The 21,827-nt window shown below is 36.0% G+C and overlaps 1 protein-coding gene across 1 annotated transcript in view; it reads right to left on the bottom strand.

The window, feature by feature from the left end:
* The window catches only part of CDH18 (cadherin 18), a 497,699-nt gene extending 476,272 nt beyond the window's left edge, over positions 1–21,427 (bottom strand). Inside the window, exon 1 of the mRNA XM_029941281.1 lies at positions 21,298–21,427. The gene's annotated coding sequence lies outside the window, so the exon portion shown is untranslated. The remainder of the gene's footprint in view (positions 1–21,297) is intronic.
* Positions 21,428–21,827: the final 400 nt, after the last annotated feature.

Here is a 21,827-nt window from a genome sequence, read left to right as displayed (position 1 = left end):
ATTAAAGCAAAACTGAACCCTTGGGACTTCATCAAGATAAAAAGCTTCTGCAAGGCAAAGGAAACAATCAAGAAAACTAATAGGCAACCGACAGAATGGGAAAAGATTGTTGCAAATGACATATCAGATAAAGGGCTAATATCAAATAACTAGCATATTTTAAAAATCTTATAGCAAATTTTCCTAGTATAGAGAAACACAATGAAAATAATATTAATAGCATTATATATTAGTAAAGTACCACTTAAGTACCTATTTAAGCTAGAATTATGGGATTGACTTTTTAGATATATTTTTTTTCACTCTGCTGATCAATGAGGGTAGTACGAAGAATGTACAGGAGATCACTGTCCTGTGGGCTAGATGTCCTCGTGTGGTTAGGTTTAAGGGGAAAAAAACAAGGAAAAAACCAAGAGGAATAGAAAAATCTAGATTTGTTTCACTCTTTTGTGGAAGTGTTAGCGGAGAACAGAATCTCTTAATGTATTGCCCTCCAAGTCAATCAGGGGCTACATCTGTCCCAGTGAAGACATTTGCAGGACTGAGGAAGGAGGTAGATGAGAGTGAAACACAACATTTGGTTTCCTTTTGCTACATTGTCAATACCTATAGTAAATATTGAACAGATGGTATGTAGCTTTCTTTTAAAAAAAAAAGTGTTTTCAGGAAGGCAAAAATAGTTTTATTTTGAATGGACTACTTTGCATCCTGATTTTGATTTAATATATGAAGAAAAAGACAATAGATTACTTCTAACCACATAAGTGGAGGTAACTGGTCAATTACAACATACTATATGCTATTTCTGAGCAGGCGTTATATTCTGATTATTTAATCCAGTTATGATATGATATACATAATATTTCCAATAATGCTCTTGCTCAGAAAAGAAATATGGCATAGCTTTTATGGATATTAGTTGGGCTTTTAATCTTTAATAATTAGAAATATGGAAGCCTGAGAAAAGATTAATAGCTTATAAATCTGGATAAGAAAAGGAAAAGTTTATCACATTTTAATATCGCATTAGTTATACATATAATTTTATATTCTGATTGGAGAGTATTGATGTTTTATTTTCTCTATATTATATATGAAAGATATAAAATGCTATATTAATAAAAAATGTCTAAAAAATTAGAATTACCACATCATTCAATAAGAAAAACAACTTTTTCTCTTTTTTTAATAAGCATATTCTAGTTGTTGAATATTCTACTCATTGAAATGAGTTCAAAAACTGGCATTTTTAGATAAACTTCCCTTCCCATTAACAAACTGCAAGTCATTATTCTCAAGAGCTATGTGCATACTTAGTCATGTAGTCAATAATAAATACATTAAGGCAATGCATTTAATTAATGATTCTGGTGAGCTGCTTTACAGTTATTTTAGAATATTCTCACATTTTGATAGGGTTGATTTTTAAAATAAAATAAAATATACCTAGGTAACAAAAAGTATAATCATAATTGAGTATGCATCCTATCTAAGTGTCAAAATAGAATAATTGATGTTATTTGCAAACCAACCAATTAAAATATGTATCATTCACATAAAACATCATCAGACCTGTATGACATACAGTAGAAAGTAATCATGTGATGTTTGGCCTCTAGCAGTTTGTAGAACACTTATGTCATTAAAAAAAAATGGAAGAATGATAAAAAAAAATTGAAAAGAGAAGAAATGCAGTAAGAAGTATTGTAAGCCAAATAAACCAGATTAAGGATAATGCCCAGTGCTGGTCATTGGAATACAGAAAATTTGATTATCTACAAGACACATTAATGAATAAAATGATAGAACTGGAATCAAATTGGAGAAGGAATATCCAACTATTACTTCAGGCTTTCTGACTTGCTGTCAATGATATAAATAGAAAAATCAGAAGATTAACTGCTGGAACAGAAATGATGAAGACCCATGTTTTACTGAGTGCCTCTCTACACCTGAAACTGAGCTGTGCTGGAAACACCACATTTTAATCCTCTCAGTGCTGTGCAATTTTATAAATAGAAAATTAAATAATGTGCCTGTGGTGATACAAATATTAATGTAATCAAGCTGCAAAAGAATTTCTGACTGATTTGAAACCTGACACTCTTTATGCTACATTCCGTTGGTCTCAGAAAAGTAAAAGAAGGCATAATACCTATTGTTTATATTTAAATCATAAGAAAAATCAATATTGCTAGATCCACAAAGAGCAGTGCTAAATAGTTTAGAAATTAGCACCCTGTTATAAGTCAACATCTAGTACTATAAATCTAATAATGTTATATACCTAATAAGTTTGAGGGAAAGAACAGGATAACATGGTAGAAGTCTGTTCATTATTGGAAATAAAGGATCAGATCAGAAGTTAAGGGTCAGTGCTAGATACATGGAGTCATAAAATCACAAGTGAGCACCATGAAAGTTGAGGAGCTGAACAAGGGAGTACAAATACATAGAAGCAAATGGCCATTAAAAGAGCATTGGGGACGCCTAGAGATGCAAGGAGGCAAAAAAGGACTAAAAAGTGAGAAAGAGGCAAATCAATCAATAAATAATAAATACAATTATAGTAGAAAGTATTAAAAAACATTCCCCTAAAACCTACAGATATTACCATGTCCAGGAGTGTTTAAATTTATAATAAATATTAATTTTAATATTTGCAATCTATCAATAAGATGGGATACCCTTTTGTTCCAAGGTATATGTTAAGTATTTTATACTTTTACATAGCATTTTTAAAATTTTAGTGTCACATATAAAAAGAAAATTACAAATTTAAAATATAATCAGGTTAGTTGCTATATAGTTCAAGAAACCCTCTAATTTACTATCTCAAGTATTTGAAACTAATACCATATTTCTTTGTATTTTGAAAGGCTATGTGGTTTTGTGAGAAAATGATGCCAACTGCAAAGAATAAAATCGAAGTGCTATGCTCATGAGCTCATCAGGCTCATGGGATGCAGTTCATAACAATATTTTTGAAATCTTAGCAGAGAAAATAACTGTAATGTATTTATTTACATATTCAAAATCATCTTTAATCTGGAGATGTGTATTAGCACTTTAAAAAGATTATTTGCTTAGCCATGCAAGATCATTTTGGTATTTTAAATAATAATGGAAACAATCTAATTAGAATTTCTAGTGAAGATAATTTATTGATATATAGAGTTAAAACAGGCATTTTTTAAAAGAATCATATAATTAAGAATATTGAGAACTGAATGGTTCTGTTTTGCAAAAAAATAAAATAGCTTATTAAAGTTTGTAGAATGATCTCATATTCCATCTCTAGCTGCTAGAGCATGTCTTTCTTACCTTTAGATTTTATTCTAAAGTATATGTTTTACTATTTATTATTATTTTAATAGGATGATTTTTAAGATAAATCAAATTAAAACAAAACATATTTATTGATTAAATGCAACTCTCTCAGATCAAAAGGAAGTAAATTTTCTTATACTGAGAATATATGACAAATATCCAAAATGCTTGTCTATAAGTAAATATATTAAAAACAAACTTTTCCTAGTATAACAATAACTACTAACTCAATATTTCACAATGATGGTTTGTCCTTTCTCATTTGTCCAGAGCTGGTATAAGATTTTAATGATACACATTTCTTATCAATCTAATTAAAGATTAAAAATCCAATGTCCCTAACAAAGATTTTATGGCAATAGATATGAAATATATCATCAGAACTTCCTTTCAAAGATGAGCAGAGTACAAACTCGATGGCTGTCCCCATTATGCCAATGGGCTTTAAAAACATGAGAGAAGTGTTTAACTTAAAAAAATGCAAACATTTGCTTTCTGTCATGGTAACTGCCACCCTCTCTTTGTCAATAACCATTTGTGTACTAACTTATGAAAGATAGAAGAAAAAAATGGTAATATTCTTCTTTTGTCCCAATGGTGGTATTATCTAGCAATGACATTTGAAGCCTGATTCAAGTTTTAAATACGATAAACAAAATGGATGAGCTCATTTATTTTTCTCATGGCCTTTGCTTTTCTCATTTATAGATTATCCTCACAAGCTACAAAGCATAATTTGTTTCTCTAACATCTGAAATAAGTATACTTACTACATTTTATTTATTTTGCATTTTGCCATTTTACTTGGAGAACTGTTAAGGTAAATAAAAAACAGGTTCAGAGAATTTCAAAATTGCCAAATCTACACATTCAGAAAGGCTTTCAATTTCTTATCATTAAAAGCCTGCATCTAATCCCTAAAAGTTGTTTTCAAATGGCCATAAAATTAAAGATATCTAGTTACCAACAAGTTAAAGGGACAAATAAAAACAACTGGTAAATTCAATTGTGGAACACGAATACTAATGCATTATTTTCTTAATTTTACTGTAGTTTTAAATATTAAAAAATATAGTTTAGGGAAGAACACAATGAAATATCTCTAGATACCTTCCTGATAGACTAAACTTAACAAGATTAACAATAATAAGGATAACTTTTGTACAATGATGTGGGAGTGTAAATTAGTACAACCACTTCGGAAAAGTATTAGGCTGCAACTATTAAGGTTTCACATAAATATACCCCACAACACAGCATTTCATTCCCAGTATACCACGATAAAAATGCATGCACGTGTCCTCTAGATTTCAAAGACAAGAATGTTCATAGTTGTATTATTTTTAATAGTAACTGGAAACAGCTAAATGCCCAACAGCCGAATGGATGACTTACGGTATATTCATACAATGGAATAATCTACAATAACAAAAAAAGTTAAAAAACTAAAAAAATCCTACTGATTTAATCAACAAAATGAATGCTTTATAAAAGAGTAATGTTCAGAAGCTGAATACAATAGAACCAAACTGATTCACATTATAGAAAATACAAAGACAAAATTCATCAATATTGTAAGATGTCAGAAGGAAAAAACGTTACATCTGGGAAGAGAGAGAGGCAGTGAACATATGCAAGGTTTCCGAAATGCAGGCAATACTCTGTTTTACTATGTTCAACTTGCAGTAATTTATCTGTAGGCACATGATTTATGTAGTATCTTCCATGTACACTTCAATTATGTTTTTAAAGTTTATTTCTAAAAGCCTGACCTATTTCAATTACAGTCTAGGAATATATTTGTCTTATATTTTATGGAATATATTCTGGGCTATGTGCCAAGCAATATTTTAAGCACTGGAGATCCAAAGGTGCATGAAAAGCAAGATCTTGGTTCAACTGGGGTTTACATTCTACTTGGAGGTGATAAAAAAAAGAGTAAATTAATTTTAAAAATAGCATTGAAGAACATGAGAAAATAGGCTACTGTAACAGATAGCTACTTTAGGGAAAAAGGCATTATTTTTAATTGGATAAGATTAAACATGAAGGATGAAGGTAAAGCCATAGAAACATAGGAGAGAAGGCCATTTCAGACAAAAATAAAAAATAATAATATGTTCAAGTGCTCCAAGGAAGTTTTGGCATATATGAAGACGGGAAAGCATGATAGTACAGTTTGGTGGATATAAGTGAGGATCAAGTTGGAGAGGGAGGTTGTGTGAGGTCATATCAGACTTTAGAGGCCTTGACGAGAACTTAAGTAGTCTTTTCTTATACATAAAATTGAGCTTCTTTGAAGGGTTTTGAAAGAGGATAACAACATCTACTGATTTATATTTTTAAGAAGTTACTGCTAGCTGGTATATCATAGAGAATTTAAGAACAGCATTTGCTGATGAAAGCAAATGGGAGGAGATCATTGCAGAAGAAGTTGTAGTGATTTGAATTAGTGTGAGACCAGCATATATGAAATACAGCTATATAAGATATATTTAAATATATTTTAGAGGTGTATATATATATGTACATATATATACATGTGTATATATGTGTGTATATATATGTACATATATATACATGTGTATATATGTGTGTATATATATGTATGTGTGTGTGTGTGTGTGTGTGTGTGTGTGTGTGTGTGTGTATAGAACTTGGTATACTGAATATATAGAATTTGATCTGTTAGGAAAGGATGATATGATGATACAATCAGTTAAGAGGAAAGAGGGCAGGTCTGTGGAGTTGGGGTACTAAGAACTGGGTGTGGTAGCAGCAGGGATGCCCTTTCATTATAATTTGAGCAGAGAAAAGGAATTAGAATTTAGGTACCAGGTCATGTACAGATTTGGGGGACATGGCCTGAGATAGTAACTGTCCCACGGTTTTAGAAAGTTTATAATTGTTAGAGGAGTAGCGACCATCAACTTGAGGTCCAGGGTCAAGGAGGTATGAAGTGTGGCTGGTGATGAGGTATAAAGGATGGAAGAGGAGGGGGCAGGCTCCATTGTGATTCAGCTACCCTGAAGTATGCCCCACTGGACAAATCTGTGAACTTGTAGGAAATGACTTTACACAAATGAAGATAATAATATCTGCCCAACATCCAGAAGTCCCAGAAAAGACTTCCAGTTAGCATGACTAACTACGCACATACAAATAAATTACAAATGGTAATTTATATAATGATAAATATATAATTAATAAGTTAATTGAAATCTAAGTTTGAAATACACATTAGTTTCCCAACTTTTTCAGTATATGAAGTCTATGTTCAATAAAAGATTATAATAGATTCATATTTTCTCCACTGCAATATATTTTACCAAAATGTGTTATATTTGTATTTTATAAAATGCTAATTTTCTTAGGCAGTAGTTTATAATGTTTATATTTGAGAGAGAGACAGAGTGTGAGCAGAGGAGTGGCTGAGAGAGAGGGAGACAGAGAATCTGAAGCAGGCTCCAGGCTCTGAGCTGTCAGCACAGAGCCCGACGTGGGGCTCGAACCCAGGAACCGTGAGATCATGGCCTGAGCAGAAGTCAGATGCTTAACCAACTGAGCCAGCCAGAGTCCCCATCTTAAGCAGTAATTTTTTAATGAAAGGCAATAAATGGGAGGGAAGGTACTGGTTTTGGAAAGAAATTAACATGCAGAAAAATAAATTGTGGAACACCCAGGAGAAATGTGCACTTTGATAAACATCTGTAACATAAGCTCTGAATTAGTATTTACTTAGAGCTGAAAGATCAATAACCACTGAACACAACCTGACGTGAAGCAGTTGTTATGTTAAATATTTCATGTCTTTTGAAAAATCAAAACTTTGTAAAGAATACTTTTTTTGGTTGGTATCGTTAGAGACCTAAGTATCAGCCAAGAATAAACTACTCTTGTATAGTTTATTGATTAGAACAATCTAGCCTTTTCATTGAGTTAATGTGTTGCTTTTTCATTTTAAATGTTTGGCATTTCCTTTAGTAAAGAATGGGTATCATTTCCAGGACGCTGACAGAGTATCCCAGTTTACTTCTTTCTGAAAGCCACAATTTTACACTCGGAAGAGTCAGCAATTTCACGATGCTAATACCAAATTTGTGTTAAAAATACCTTTTTGCATACACATGAAATCCTCCTTAGCACTGGACTGGAAATAGAGTGAGATGTTTTCTCAGAAAAACAAGCTGTTCCCAATGGCTACACATCTCCAGAGTCACACGAGAGCATCCTTCAAAGTCAGTGAGAACATTTCATCTGAAAGGGTGATTCATGCCTTGACAGTTTCCAACCAGTGATACACATGCTACCGATTGCCATTTCCTGGGTTCTTTTATTATTCAAGTGAATGATAAATGGATGCAAGTACATTCTTCTTAATGAAACTTCCAGAAATTCTGTTTTAAAAACTCTGAAATAAATAATTTTAAATTTCACTTTATGTCATGCTTTTAATAAATCCAGGGAAAAGAGTCTCTAGATATCATGGACAATGCAAAATGTCACAGATGTGGGCATCCTACATAATTATAGGAAAACGAGTTGAGAGAAAGATAATACATAGGGTGCATGGGTGGTTCAGACAGTTGAGTGTCTGACTCAAGATTTCAGCTCATGTCATGATTTTCTCTCTAGGATTTGGGGATTGTGGGACCAAGGCCATGCGCCACACGGGGCTCTGTGTTGGGTGTTATGCATACTAAGGGTCTTTCTCTCTCTAGCCCTACCCACCATGCCACTGGCACTCTCTCTCTAAAATAATAATAATAATAATAATAATAATAACAATAAATTATCTGCATGCATATAAGAATCATATATCTTATTCTCTGCATATTTACATGTATTTACATTTAGAGAGTGAGTGTGTGTGTATATACATACACACGCTATCTTGAAAAATGACCTAATTGATGATGGTCACCTGAAACATTTAAGGGAAGGAGTGTAGACTTAGTTTCCGGTATTTTTAAGAGTTTCCGAACAACAAAGATCTATATCAGGGCTATTCTTAGAAGTCACATAAGGTCCTGGAGAAAGAGGTCCATGAGGACTGGAACATATTGAAGAGATTGGAATTACTAGAAGGATAAAGAATGGCAGAGGGAAGAAATAGGGTGTTTCAAAATAATAATAGTAATAAAAATAATTTTAAAAAGAGTTGAAAATAGGAAAAGAAGAAGAAGGAACCATTGCTGTGGACTGACCTGTGTACCTCCAAAATCCCTAAGCGGAAGCCCTACCCCCTCAGCGTGATGGTATTTGGAGAAGGGCCTTTGGGTAGGCAATTTGATTTAGATGAAGTCATGAGGGTGGCCCTCATATGAGAATAGTGACCTTATAAGGACAGACAGACATCTGAGAGCATGCTCTCTGCCATATGAGGACCTGGCAATGGCCATCTGTAAGCAGGAAGTTCAAGGAGAGCACTTGCCCGTTAAGTGAATTAGTGAGCACTTTGATCTTGGACTTACCAGCCTCTAGAACTATGAGGGGAAAAAAAATCCTACTGTGTAGGCCACATGCTCCAGACTGTATGAAGAAGGACAAAAGAGAAAAGAGATGTAGTGTGGAAGGACATACAGACAGAAGCAGGGCTGGAAACAAATTAATCCTGAGACAATGAAGATGGGGAAGATTCAGACTGATATTATTGATTTATAGAGAGTTTAGTGTTCTGATTTTATGTAAAAATGTATTATGCAGTAAAATCACATGCTACCTTTACAATAAGTAGAAAAAAGTCTATATGCATATATCTATAGGCACATATATGTTCACATATATATGTTCACACATTATTTACAGATGTATAAAGGTTGTTGGGTAAAAATTCTAATTTTGGGATACTTCAGCTGAGTAGGGGATGGAAAAGAAGAAAAGTAAGTTGTTAATCTTATCAGTTGACTTAAACTGAGCATCTCCCATTTAAGGAATTAACAGAATGAATATAAATCAGAAAAGCAAAACATTTAAGAAGAAAATGAAATGTCCATTGATTATGTGCCAGGGATGGACACATAACTCAGAGTGGGTTCTGCCCCTGGGTGGCCAACCAGAGACTTTGAGAGCAAATCACAAAACTGAGATCAAGAATGTGGAAGCTCAGAGAAACATTTTTTTCCCCCAATGCCTCCAATATCACCAGACAGTTAGCTTAGGGGAGACTGGTGTGCCTCACTCATTTGGTTTTTCCCACTGCTCTGCAATGATCCAAGTGTGGGTGAGCAGGTCAACTGTCACTGTTAGAACTGTATGCTGAATAGGGCTTTTGTAACGACGTAAGAGCAAATGATATGCCCGGGACATTTCAAAGATTGAATGAAAATTGTAATTAGCCACATACTACTAGAAGTTTTGCTTTACTCCATTCTTTTAGTTTTTATATGCTCGAAATATGCTCAACATTTTTTTGTGAACATTCCTACAAATGTTATGCTTTAAACATGAGGAAGAGACATTCAGAATGGGAGACTAAATAACTTTTTCCCTACTTCGGAGTCATCTCATTCACTCATTTAAAGACAGATCAGTAAGAAACAAATTTCCATATTCTCATTCGAAATCCATCTTTGTTAATCATACCAGGTTATATCTGTATAGCCTCTAAGCTATGAAATGACTTATCAAAGTGAAATCTGCTTTTTATAAAATGATGTTGCTTAAAAGTTGAATATTTCCTACTATAAAAGTAAAAAAAAGGGGGGGAGGTGGTTGACTTTGCTACACATTCTATTTTTAACCTAAAATTTACAAGTTGCTGTTTGTATTGTTACAATAGTGAATAAACTACCTAAAAGAGCTGTACAAAAGAATTTGACATTCTTTTTTTTAAAAAAAAAATAATGTTTATTTACTTTTGAGAGAGAGAACGAGCACAAAGGAAGGCGAGAGAGAGAGAGAGAGAGAGACATAGAATCCAAAGCAGGCTCCAGGCTCCAAGCTGTCAGCACAGAAGGTGATGTGGGGCTCAAACTCTAAAACCTGAGCCGAAGCTGGATGCTTAACTGACTGAGCCATCCAGGCACCCCAAGAATTTGATACTCTTTAAATCATATTTGGACACAGGAACCAAAAGCCCAATATACTCATATTAGTAGAAGTACAATGTACTTATTGGGGACAAGAAAAGTACACATTAGATACATTGTTTTCTTTAATTAGGGATAATTATACTTTACATTCTGCTTTAGAAAACATCCTTCTGGTTTGATTTTTTTCAGCAATGTATAATGTCGAGCAATATAACAATCTCAGAGTAATGGTATAATTATTATATATTCAATAATATTCTATACCTTTGTTTTCTGAAAATTCACATGATTTATTTATAAAAGGCAGAACTTAGAACTGCTTCTTAGACTTGCTATATCAGTTTCCCATTGCTCTTGCACCAAAACACCACAATTTTAGTAGCCTCTGACATTACAAAGTTATTATAATTCTTTAGGTCAGAAGTCTGAAATGAGTCATAACTGCACTAAAATAAAAGTGTCAGTGGGGCCACACTCCTCTCTAAAGGCTCTAGGGGAGAACCTTTGCCTTCTTCCGGTTTCTAGCGGCTTCTCATGGTTCTTAGTGCTCTGTCCTCTTCCTCTGCATTCCTAGCCAGCAGCAGCAGCTTGGAATTCTTCTCAAATATCATCATTCTGTCCCCCCATATGCCTCCTTTTTCTACTTCCTTTTATTATTATTATTGGGGGTAGAGCGGTAGAGGGAGAGAGAAAATCCTAAACCGGCTCCATGCCTAATGAGGAGCGCAATGTGGGGCTCCATTTCAAGACCCTGAGATCATGACCTGAGCTAAAATCAAGAGAGGGATGATTAACTGAGCCGCCCAGGAGCCCCCACCCTGTGATTACAGAGGACCTACCGGGATCATCCAGGGTCATCTCCCTATTTTAGATTAGCTGATTAGCAACCTTATTTCCATCTAGATTCTTTTTTAAGTTTATCTGTGTATTTACTTATTTTGAGAGAGCAATGCATGCATATGGGAGTGAGGCAGAAAAAGGAAAGAGAGAGAATCCCAAACAGGCTCCACACTGCATGGCAGTGCCTAGCCTGGGACTTGAACTCAGGAGCCAGGAGATCATGACCTGAGCCTACATCAAGGTCAGTCACTTAGCCTACTGAGTCACCCAGGTGCCCCTCACATCTCGTCTTCATCGTCCTCTGTCATCTAACATATTCACAGCTTCCAGGAATTAGGACTGAACATCTCTGGGAATCATTATTCTGCTCACCATACTAGCCGTCCATATGACCACACACAACCCTCGTCCAAGTCTTTAAATTTTTCAAGGTATTATTGTAACTTCCCTCATAAAACTGACTTTCAAAAGTTAAAGCACTTCATTTATCTGAGATTATAAACAATTCAAGTGAAGCTTTGTTGATAAAGTGCTAGTTAATCAAGCTGATTCTTCTGGTAGATTAAGAAACAGAAGTGGCTCCTCTGAGTGGCTCAGTTGGTTAAGCATCCAAATTTAACTCAGGTCATGATCTTATGGTTCATGAGTTCAAGCCCCATATTGGACTCTGTGCTGAAAGCTCAGAGCCTGCAGCCTGCTTCAGATCCTGTGTGTCCCTCTCTTTGCCCCTCCCCAGCTCATTCCCGTCCTTTCTCTCCCTTTCTCTTAAATAAATAAGCATTAAAATTTTTATTTAATAATGTTTTTTAATGTTTTTATTTATTTTTGAGAGCGAGAGAGAGACATGTGTGAGCAGGGGAGTGTCAGAGAGAGAAGGAGTCACAGGATCTGAAGACAGGCTCCAGACTCTGAGCTAGTGGTCAGCACAGAGCCTGACGTGGGGCTTGAACCCATGAGAACCGTGAGATCATGACCTGAGCCGAATTTGGACACTTAACCAACTGAGCCACCCAGGTGCCCCTAAAAATTTTATTAAAAAAAAAAAAAAGACACCTGGATGGCTCAGTCGGTTAAGCATCCAACTGTTGGTTTTGACTCAGGTCATGATTTCACGGATCATGGGTTCAAGCCCTGCCTCAGGCTCTGTGCTGACAGTATGGAGCCTGCTTGGGATTCTATCTTCCTCTCTCTCTCTGCCCTCCTCCTGCTTTTTTGCTCGCTCTCTCTCTCTCTCTCTCTCTCTCTCTCTCTCCCTTCCTTCTCTCAAAAATAAACATAAAAAATTTAAAAAATAAAAGAAACAGAATGTGATTAGTTGTGTGTGTGCGCACATGTGTGAATCATAGAGCAGTTGGTGAAAGAGTTGTTGTGAGCATCATTGATAAAAATCTACTACTATAATAATCTTGCATATTTGCTCCAAGATAAGTTTCATTATTTCACTAGTCACCTTATACCTGCAGCTGAAACTGTAGATTCATATCTGGGTTCTTTATACAGTTCGCATGCACTTCAAAGACTGGGCTTAAATCACAAGCAGGAAAGCAAGGTAAAAAACATACAGTTCCCTAATTAGAATATTGGCTATAGGAGATTTCATCTATTTTTTGAAATGCTTGTAGAATAAAAATACATATTTAAAGAATAATTTGGGGTTGGAAGAAAGCAAAATATTCAGTCATTAGTCAATTACATATATTTTATATTACATATTTGTCAGATCTAAAAAGTAATACTTCTAGGGGCACCTGGGTGGCTCAGCCCATTAGGCAACCTACTTCAACTCAGGTCATGATCTCATGAGTTCGAGCCCCATGCCAGGCTCTGTGCTGACAGCTCAGAGCCTGAAGCCTGCTTTGGATCCGGTGTCTCCCTCCCTCTCTGTCCCTTCCCCACTAGTGCTCTGTCTCAAAAATAAATAAATATTAAAAAAATTCAAAAGCAAATATAATGAATAAAGTCCTTCAAAAGTGAACAGTTTTTTTAAATTAAGGAAATGACTTCTTAATACCTATAATGAAATATCCAAAATGTGTATGTTTATAGGTTTTGGGAAGTTTCCATTTCAATAATTTAAAAGGTTGTTCAAGACAGTCTCTTCCTTGAAATTCACCTTCACTGGTGGGGTTTCCTTCTCCCTCTCCAGCTTCTGTTCTCAGTCTGGTGTGCTGGAGTTTCTCCATGCCCGTCCTATCTGTGTCAGATTGCTCCAGGTTCTGGCCTTGTGTTTTGCATCTTTTCATTCACGTCCAAACCCTTCATTTTAAATGCGGTCTATGGAGGTGGGCTCCTGATTTCCTACCTGCAGGTTATAGATGGCCCTCATCTGAACCCCACAGGTGTGTCTTCACCTGACTCCACGCCCTACTTAGCCATCTCAGTCTAAAACTATACATAATTTAGTTCTTCATATCTAACCGCCTGTCCTCCTTCCTGGGTCAAACTTTGTACAGCTCAATTTCTTCCCTTAGAGATAGCAACTACCTTCTTCTCCTTCTCCTTCTCCTTCGTTATTCTTCCTTAAATAATCTCTATTATTTAAAGCACTATGTGGGGCTTGAGCTCATGACCCTGAGATCAACAGTCACAGCCTCTCCCAACTGAGTCAGGTCTGTGTCCCAGCAACTTCATCCTTCTAATGCTCAAGATGAGCAAACAAAATGTACCCTTTACCCTCACTGTCCCCCACTCCCCTAAATACAACACAGTGTCAAGTCCTGTCAGCTTTGATTTCAAGATACACCTCTTTTCCCACCTCCACTGCTTTCACTCTGCTGCAAGTCACCATCTTTTCTCCTCCAAATTATTGAAATAATTCGACTATTGAATTCTCCATTTCTAGCTCCCCTTCAGTCCAGTTGCTACCATGTGGCCAGAGTTCCTTGTTGAAATGTAGCTGATTAGTCACCTTACTCCTTTCTGTATTCTTCAACTTCCTTTACCACCTAACATGGCAGATATGAGATCAAGTCATTTCTCTGATCAGAAATATCTAAGACTACCCCAAATCTCCCAGGAAAAAATACAATGACCAAATACTGATCTACAGAATCTATACACAATCTGGTTTCCATAGTCTCTTAATGACATCTCCTTCTATGCCCCATTTCTGTGACTTCATCCCAAATATTCTAGCATTCTTGCTATTCTTCTATAGGCCATGCATGTTTCTCCTCAAGTCAGTACTTGCTTTTCACTCTGCATGGGGTGTTATCAGATATCAGTTTTGTCCATAACCATACTGCCCCCAGGGCTTTATTCAATGTCACCTGCTTAGTGAGGGCTTCCAAGCTGTAAAAGCCAAAATATAAACTAAAATTTTCTTCTTCAAAATCTTCATTCCACATCCCACTTTGATTTACCCCCTCAATAACGGCATTATCTATCAGTAATATATTATTTCCCTTGTATAACATTGCTCTTCTCAAATAGAATGTAACTTACATAAATGAATTTAATATTTAATATAGTAAAATACAATTTAGTATTTAGCATGACTATTTTTGCGTTAAAACTATGATAAATTGTCTTAGAGGGAGAATTTCAATCACCAGAATTGAAAAGCTTACTGAATAATCTTTTGGATTTTATACATATTTATAAATATATATGTGTGTATATATATAAATGTTTATATGCATAAATGCATATATAAATATATTATATATAATATGTACTTAAATATATAGATTCATATTTCTTTATATTTATATTAATCTTACTGAATAATATTATATATAAAAATATATAAATATACTATAGTTTATATCTAAATATATAGATTCATATTTATTTATATTTATATTAATCTTACTGAATAATATTTTGGATTATACATATAAATATATAAATATGTTATATCTTTAATCTAAATATATATATTTATATTTATATTTATATATTTAGAGAGAACCAATCAGCCAATAAACAGGTTCTCTGAAAAAGCAACAAATTGCATAAAACTAAAATAGTTTGTTTGTATATTCATGGTTCATTAAATTGTATCACATGGAAGCTAAAAATGCTAATTTGACATGACTAAATATATAAACAGTACAGAAAAATTGGGAGATACACATTTTTGTAGCAGCACATTATCCAACTCAACGGCTGTCGGTTAAGTGTCTGACTACAGATTTTGGCTCTGGTCATGATGCCGCAGTTCATGACATGGAGGGCCAATGGGAGGCCCCACTCACACTCTCTCTCAAAATAAACAAACTATAAAAATATAAATAAATAAATTATATACAAATTTTATGTTAGTTTAATATTCAGGTTCCACCAATTTATCATATTCAGATTGATTTAAACTGTTAAGTTTAACTTCTTGAATGATTTCTTTATATTTTGATACTTTGTATTATTTCTTATTGGTTTATTCTCACAAGTTCCACATAGGAAGTCTGCCTTTTCCCACCTCTGGCCATGGACTGAAAATTGCTTTTCAAAATTGGTATATTAATTTTCACTTCCACAAGAGATAACTATAAATAAGGGTTTTATCACACCTTTGCTAACATTGGTTTCAAAAATTATTTGTATGATGATCCAATATGTTTAAATGGCATCCAGCCTTCATTTAAATCCCATTGATAACTGTGAGTTTCACTCAGACAGATATTTTTATTTAAAATACTTTTGGCATTAGGTAGATTGAAAATAATCATATCAAGTGAAATAGCTAGTCACACCGGATTGTGTATAGTCATACATAAGTCATATGTACTGCCCCAAAGGCATAAGTATAATGACAATAAAAATCTATTTGAAGATCCTTGTGATCACAGAAAGAGAAGTGAAATGGGAAGGATAGTTGAATTCCTTTTGTTTTTCCAGTGGAAACATCTGCAAAGTCCAAATTCATCTTCCTGGCAATTTATCTATTACATGCCATTTAGTGTGAGTAAAATATTAGGTAAGGCACAGTCTAAGGGAGCTCAGTTAAGTAAAATAGTTACTTTATTCAATATTTCATTCAAATACATACATGTAGGAACTGAACTTTGTTCATTTTATTCTCAGATTACCAACAGGTTTCCTAAATTGATGTAGCCACACAGTGTAGAAGTTTACATAGCGGAATTTTCTGGGATCTACAGACGCAATATCCAGGTATGTCAGAGTACAATAGAGTGAATATTCCTCTTAAACCTGCTCCCATATTTCCCTGAAACCCATTTATTTTCCTGAACATCTCTTCCAGGAACATATGCCACACTTAAAAGTCAAAACGCTGACAGCAATGATAGAGATACTAAATTATTTAATTTGTTCTGACCTTCTCTACTATTAAAAATGTTTTAATAGAGGATTACTTAAATAAATGGTATTGTATCCATACAATCACCTGCGATACTCAAAATGTATACTCTTACTATGGCAGAGACATCAACCAACATGAAATGATGCTGATCTAATAGGAAGAGAAAGCTGTACAGCAATGTGTGTCCCTAATATTGAACCAGAGCTAAATGTCATAATGGTCTCCTGGATTCTTGCTAAACAGTCATGATTTTTCTATAAACGCACATGGAACAGTGAACACACTATAAAATTAGTTGGGTATAATATTGAGCTGTGTTCATTGTATCTGTTTGCATATGCTTATATGAATGCATACATCTGTGTATAAATGAATCTTTAAATTTACATCTATATTTTAGAATTATATATAGTTATCTACATGAATTCATTAAAAATGACTTTGAAAATACATACCAAATTGGTAACAATGGTTAAATAGATTCTATTAAGGAGTAAAGTTCAAGATGCATTCTAGATTTCATATTTCTGTATTTTTAAACAAATTATAAACGTAGATAATATGGAGGAGGATGGGAATGAGAGAATAAGGAGGTTTATCCATAACTTACAACACGTTCAAAATGAAGATGATTTACTTCATCCATAAGAAAATAAGAATACTGACATTTGTACAAATGAACAAAGGGCAGAGAGAGAGAGAGAGAGAGAGAAGCCAAGACACAGAGTCTTAATTATAGAGAACAGACTGATGGCTACCAGAGGGGTGGGGTAGGGGATGGGTTAAATAGGCGATGGGGACCAAGGAGTACCCTAGTAATGAGCACAGGGTGTTCTCTGCAAGTGTTGGATCACTATATTGTACACCTGAAACTAATACTACACTGTATGCTAACTAACTTGAATTTCAATAACAAAACAAAAATGCTGCCATTTCTTATAGATCATATTTAACCACAATAGCTGGAAGATTTAGTCTGCTGAGTCAATTCTCATCAAAAAATCATCAAATACATTGAATCTATGACAATTTACCAACATTGGTGTAGATCTTTATAAACTCCAACCTATTTTCACACCTTGTATTATTTGGTTCTCATTCCTATTCTTATCTCCTTTTGCAGATGAGGAAAAATGGCCTATATACAAGAGACATCAACACAAGTAATCTAGGTCAAGATCAAGTTCTTCTGTCAAATCACTAAGCTCAATAGTTTTTTTATTGTGCCATACATCACTACCTATTAAGAACTACGCTTTTAAAATCAAAATGTTTTCCTTTTACTTCTGGAGACTTTGAACATTATAAATTACTCTAAGCACATGGAATTACTAGTGTGAACACCCACTCTTGACATTCCAAACATATACATACTCCAAAAAAAAAAAAAAGCAAAAGCTATTACAGAATAGAAAGAATCAGTATCTTTCATTTACTTAACATTTATGTAAAGGCTCATATGAAAAAAATTGAAAAGAAATATGTCTTCAACCTCCACATGTGCATTTTCTTTTTTCTCATTTTGGGTTTCTTCTTGTTCATACAAATGATAGCATATGATAACACGGCCCAATCTCTCAGTTTACAGAAGAAACAATACTGATAACACAAACTTCCATAGTTTGCATTAGAAACTTAATGGAACATCTACAAGGTGAAATCCATTCCAAGCAAGAGAAGAGGGATCATCACAGAGCGCCCAGAATGAACTATACCTGGGCAGTCGCCTCCTCAAACCATGTGTTGCCTGATGGTTTGCTGCACAGTCTTTAGGTTTTCCTACAGCAATGGTTTTCAAGGAGAGAGGGATGCAAGTCACCTCCCCCTCCCCCAAGGAAATAGTTAACAATGCCTGCAGATATTTTTGGTTGTCACGATCTGGAGATGCTGCTACTGGTATTGTGTGGGTAGAAAACAGAGATGCTGCTAGGGATCCTACCGAGCACAGGACAGCCTCCCTACCCATGAGAATTCTACAGCCTACCATATTAATAGCACCAAGGTTAAGAACCCCTTACCTAGCGGTGCCTGAGTGGCTCCATTGGTTAAGCCTCCAACTTCAGCTCAGGTCATGATCTCAGGGTTCAGGAGTTTGAGCCCCAGGTCAGGCTCTGTGCTGACAGCTCAGAGCCCAAAACCTGCTTTGGATTCTGAGTCTCCCTCTCTTCTCTCTGCCCCTCCCCTACTCACATTCTCTCGAAAATAAACAAGCATTTAAAGCATTTCACAAAAAGAAGGCCTTACCTAAAATATAGTTCTATAGGCATGTATAATGCAACTACAGGAAAGGCATATATTAAGCAAGTTAAAAAATTTGAAATCCTGCCCTTGTTAAAACAGAAAAGCAAAACAGCATCTTACATACTTGCAGTCTTTAATCTCGCCAGTTTTCTTCTCACTTTTCACTTAACTACCCTGTATCAAGAATAGGGATTTGAGGTAAGTAAACCTTTTTAGATCAATAAGTTCAATATATCTTATCCTAAATCCATTGAAATGTATATGTATGTCCAGATTCTAAAGGATGATTATATCAGGTTGCAAATATATGAGGTTTACTTCAAACTTCTAATCAAGAACAAGGCAAATGCAGGGCGCGTGGGAGACACACACTTGTGGATATGTGGTTTGTATTCATCAGACCACAAAAATCAACATGAAGCACAACAAAGATATTTATATACATCAACAAAAAGTACTATATATTTACTATATATAGCACCCTTCATCTAAAGAATTTATGAAGTTGGGCTGACTCATTCATTCCCATGACTCCACTATATCCATCTGAAACAGAGCATCAGGAGGAATAATTTCCAATTGCCCAATGTGCAGATTTTATTCAAGCACGGGATGCTATTGACCACGTTTGCAACTGTGATAGCCAACTATATTCAACCTGCACTAGACAAAGTTACAGTTAGAGTTTCCCAGCTCCTACCTTCTTTCTACTATCATATTTTCCCTCACTCTTGGGTAATCATCAGTTGGATATTTCTGTGGCATCTAAAAGAGTGAATCCTCATGTTCTACCTCTCTCTTGTCAGGAAATCAGATTTGACCATTGGCGTCATTTTTCCCCCCCTTTGGTCTTTCCCCTTCTTAAGTTAGCTATGGCTGTGAAAATCATCAGTATTACAGTTTATAAAATACTTATCCAACAAGGCATTAAATGAATGCCTTATTAACAGAATGAGTGGGCCGACCAACACTAGGTTAATTCATTATCAAGAAGCCCAGAATTAACTACCTAACAGGAGGCTGGAAAGAAACTGGCACGGATGATTGGTGCTTGGACCAGCCTGTGAGAGGGCAGAACTACTTCTGGATCAGGATCACACCCCGTGTTTCCCTCCCACATCCAACAAAGTACACCAGAGATCCAGTCTGGACTTCAAACTCTTGATTTAGAATATTTTCTGCAGTAAGACAAATCCACTAAAATAAAAGAGAACAATTACTACATAAGGAAAGCCCCCTGCTTTGAGAAATCGGTGGGTGATCTCGGAGTGGAAATGAAGGTTCCAAAACGCTGTCAGAGCTTAAGGTTATTTTATGTATTTGTTTGCTTGCTTGCTTATTTATTTATTTATTTATTTATCTATCTATTCATTTATTGGGCTGCACAATAAAATCTTTCTCTGATCTGTCTCTCCCAGCTCAAAGCAGTGATGCCATCACCTGAACAAACAGAAGACCATAATATTTTAGCTAAGAATTTTATTTCACAATTTCTTGATCTCTAGCAGGGAAATAGCAAGGAGCATTTACTCTTGCTGAATCTGAAAGTTCATTACGTACAGCAGGATTGATATAAGGAAATACTGTAACAATTAGCCAATAAAATTGTATATTTTCACCTGTTACATGACAGGTTTTTCCCAGTTCCACATCTGTACGCCAAACATCACACACACACACACACACACACACACACACACACACACACACGCATGCATAAGGCACAATTTTACCGTGATTTTTAGACTCAGCCGTTAATAGAAAGAATTGCTATTCCCACAGGTTCAAGAAGTTAAGAAAGGGAAATGAATCAGAGTTAACAAACATAAAGGCATATACTAAATAAAGTGTGCTACTGATCACAGGAGCCTACCTAATTCCTTTTTATGCATCATTTATAGTGCCCTTTAAAAGAAGTAAAAGTTTCATCTTAAGCTTTAATAAGCACTTATGGAAGCAATTCAGGGGGAAAAAAAAAAAGAATGAAGAGAGAAAAGAGAAAATGAGCCTTCCTCTCCTGCCGCTTCCAGACCCCAGCTCTCATGTCATTTTAAAGGATCCTGGCAAGGCAATAATTAAAAAAAAAAACAAAAAAAAAAAAACACTACCAAAATTTCAGTTTCACCGTCCCCGTTTCGCTTCTGACCATGCTCTCCCTCACTTTCACAGTTAGACAGACATGACAGCTCAATCTGATGCCATCACGACTCAAATGTGCCTTGCGGACTATCCTTCCAACTTCTTCGGGGGCAGGGGCTGGCGCATAAACGGCGCATCCACAGAGAAACATAAACAGACACCCAGCCGGCTCTCAGACTCACATTCCAGAGGCTCCACGGCAACGTTCCTGGATGAGAAAATGTCCAGGAAAAAAAAATGTATTCTAGCCACAAGCTTTCCGAAGCATCAGCCACAACTTTCCCATTTAGCCCGGATCCTGTGCCGCCTATCCGGGAGGAGGATCTCCCCAAATACTGTTTTTGACTCGGACCGGTAAGCAGCCCCACTGTGCAGGGGTGGGGTGGGGGGGAGGAAAAAAAATAGTAATGTCACTATGGAGTAAAGTGTCATCGCTTGAAGCCTTACCTTGGCTGACTTGCCCTAACGGGCAGAGAGGAACTTAATTTACGAGACGCGAGGAGGGGCACCCCCAGGGCTCCGCGCGTCGCCGCCGTCCTCGGAGAGCCCCAGCCCGGTCCTCGCTCCTGCGCCCCGGGCTCCGCGGCCCCGGCTGCCGCAGCTCCCGAGCGCTCCCCTGATTGGCTGGCGCCGCCTGCCCGCCGAGCCGCTCGGCTCCCGCCTCCCCTCCCGCCTCCCCTCCCCTCCCCGGCCTCGGCCGTCCCCTCCTGCTTCTGCCTCCTGCTCCGCACCCCGCCCCCATCCCGACCGTGTCCGCTTCGGGGCTGCACAGATTCTGGAGCACACAGAACGGACACCCTTTAGAGCCCTCTCTGCAAGGTCAGGTGCAAAGCAATGCTCTTAATTAAAATATAAAAAATAAAAATGGGCACCAAAAAAAGCAATAAAAATAAGAACTAAATTTAAAAAGCCCTCTACAATCATCTCATGTAATGCCTACAAGACCTGTGATGTCGGTGCCATCACTATCATCCCTG

The sequence above is a fragment of the Suricata suricatta genome, chromosome 6 (assembly GCF_006229205.1).
Source record: "Suricata suricatta isolate VVHF042 chromosome 6, meerkat_22Aug2017_6uvM2_HiC, whole genome shotgun sequence".
In the NCBI taxonomy this organism is placed as follows: domain Eukaryota; kingdom Metazoa; phylum Chordata; class Mammalia; order Carnivora; family Herpestidae; genus Suricata; species Suricata suricatta.
The sequence above is the reverse complement of the archived record's forward strand: the minus strand, read 5'-3'. Positions and strand labels throughout refer to the sequence as shown.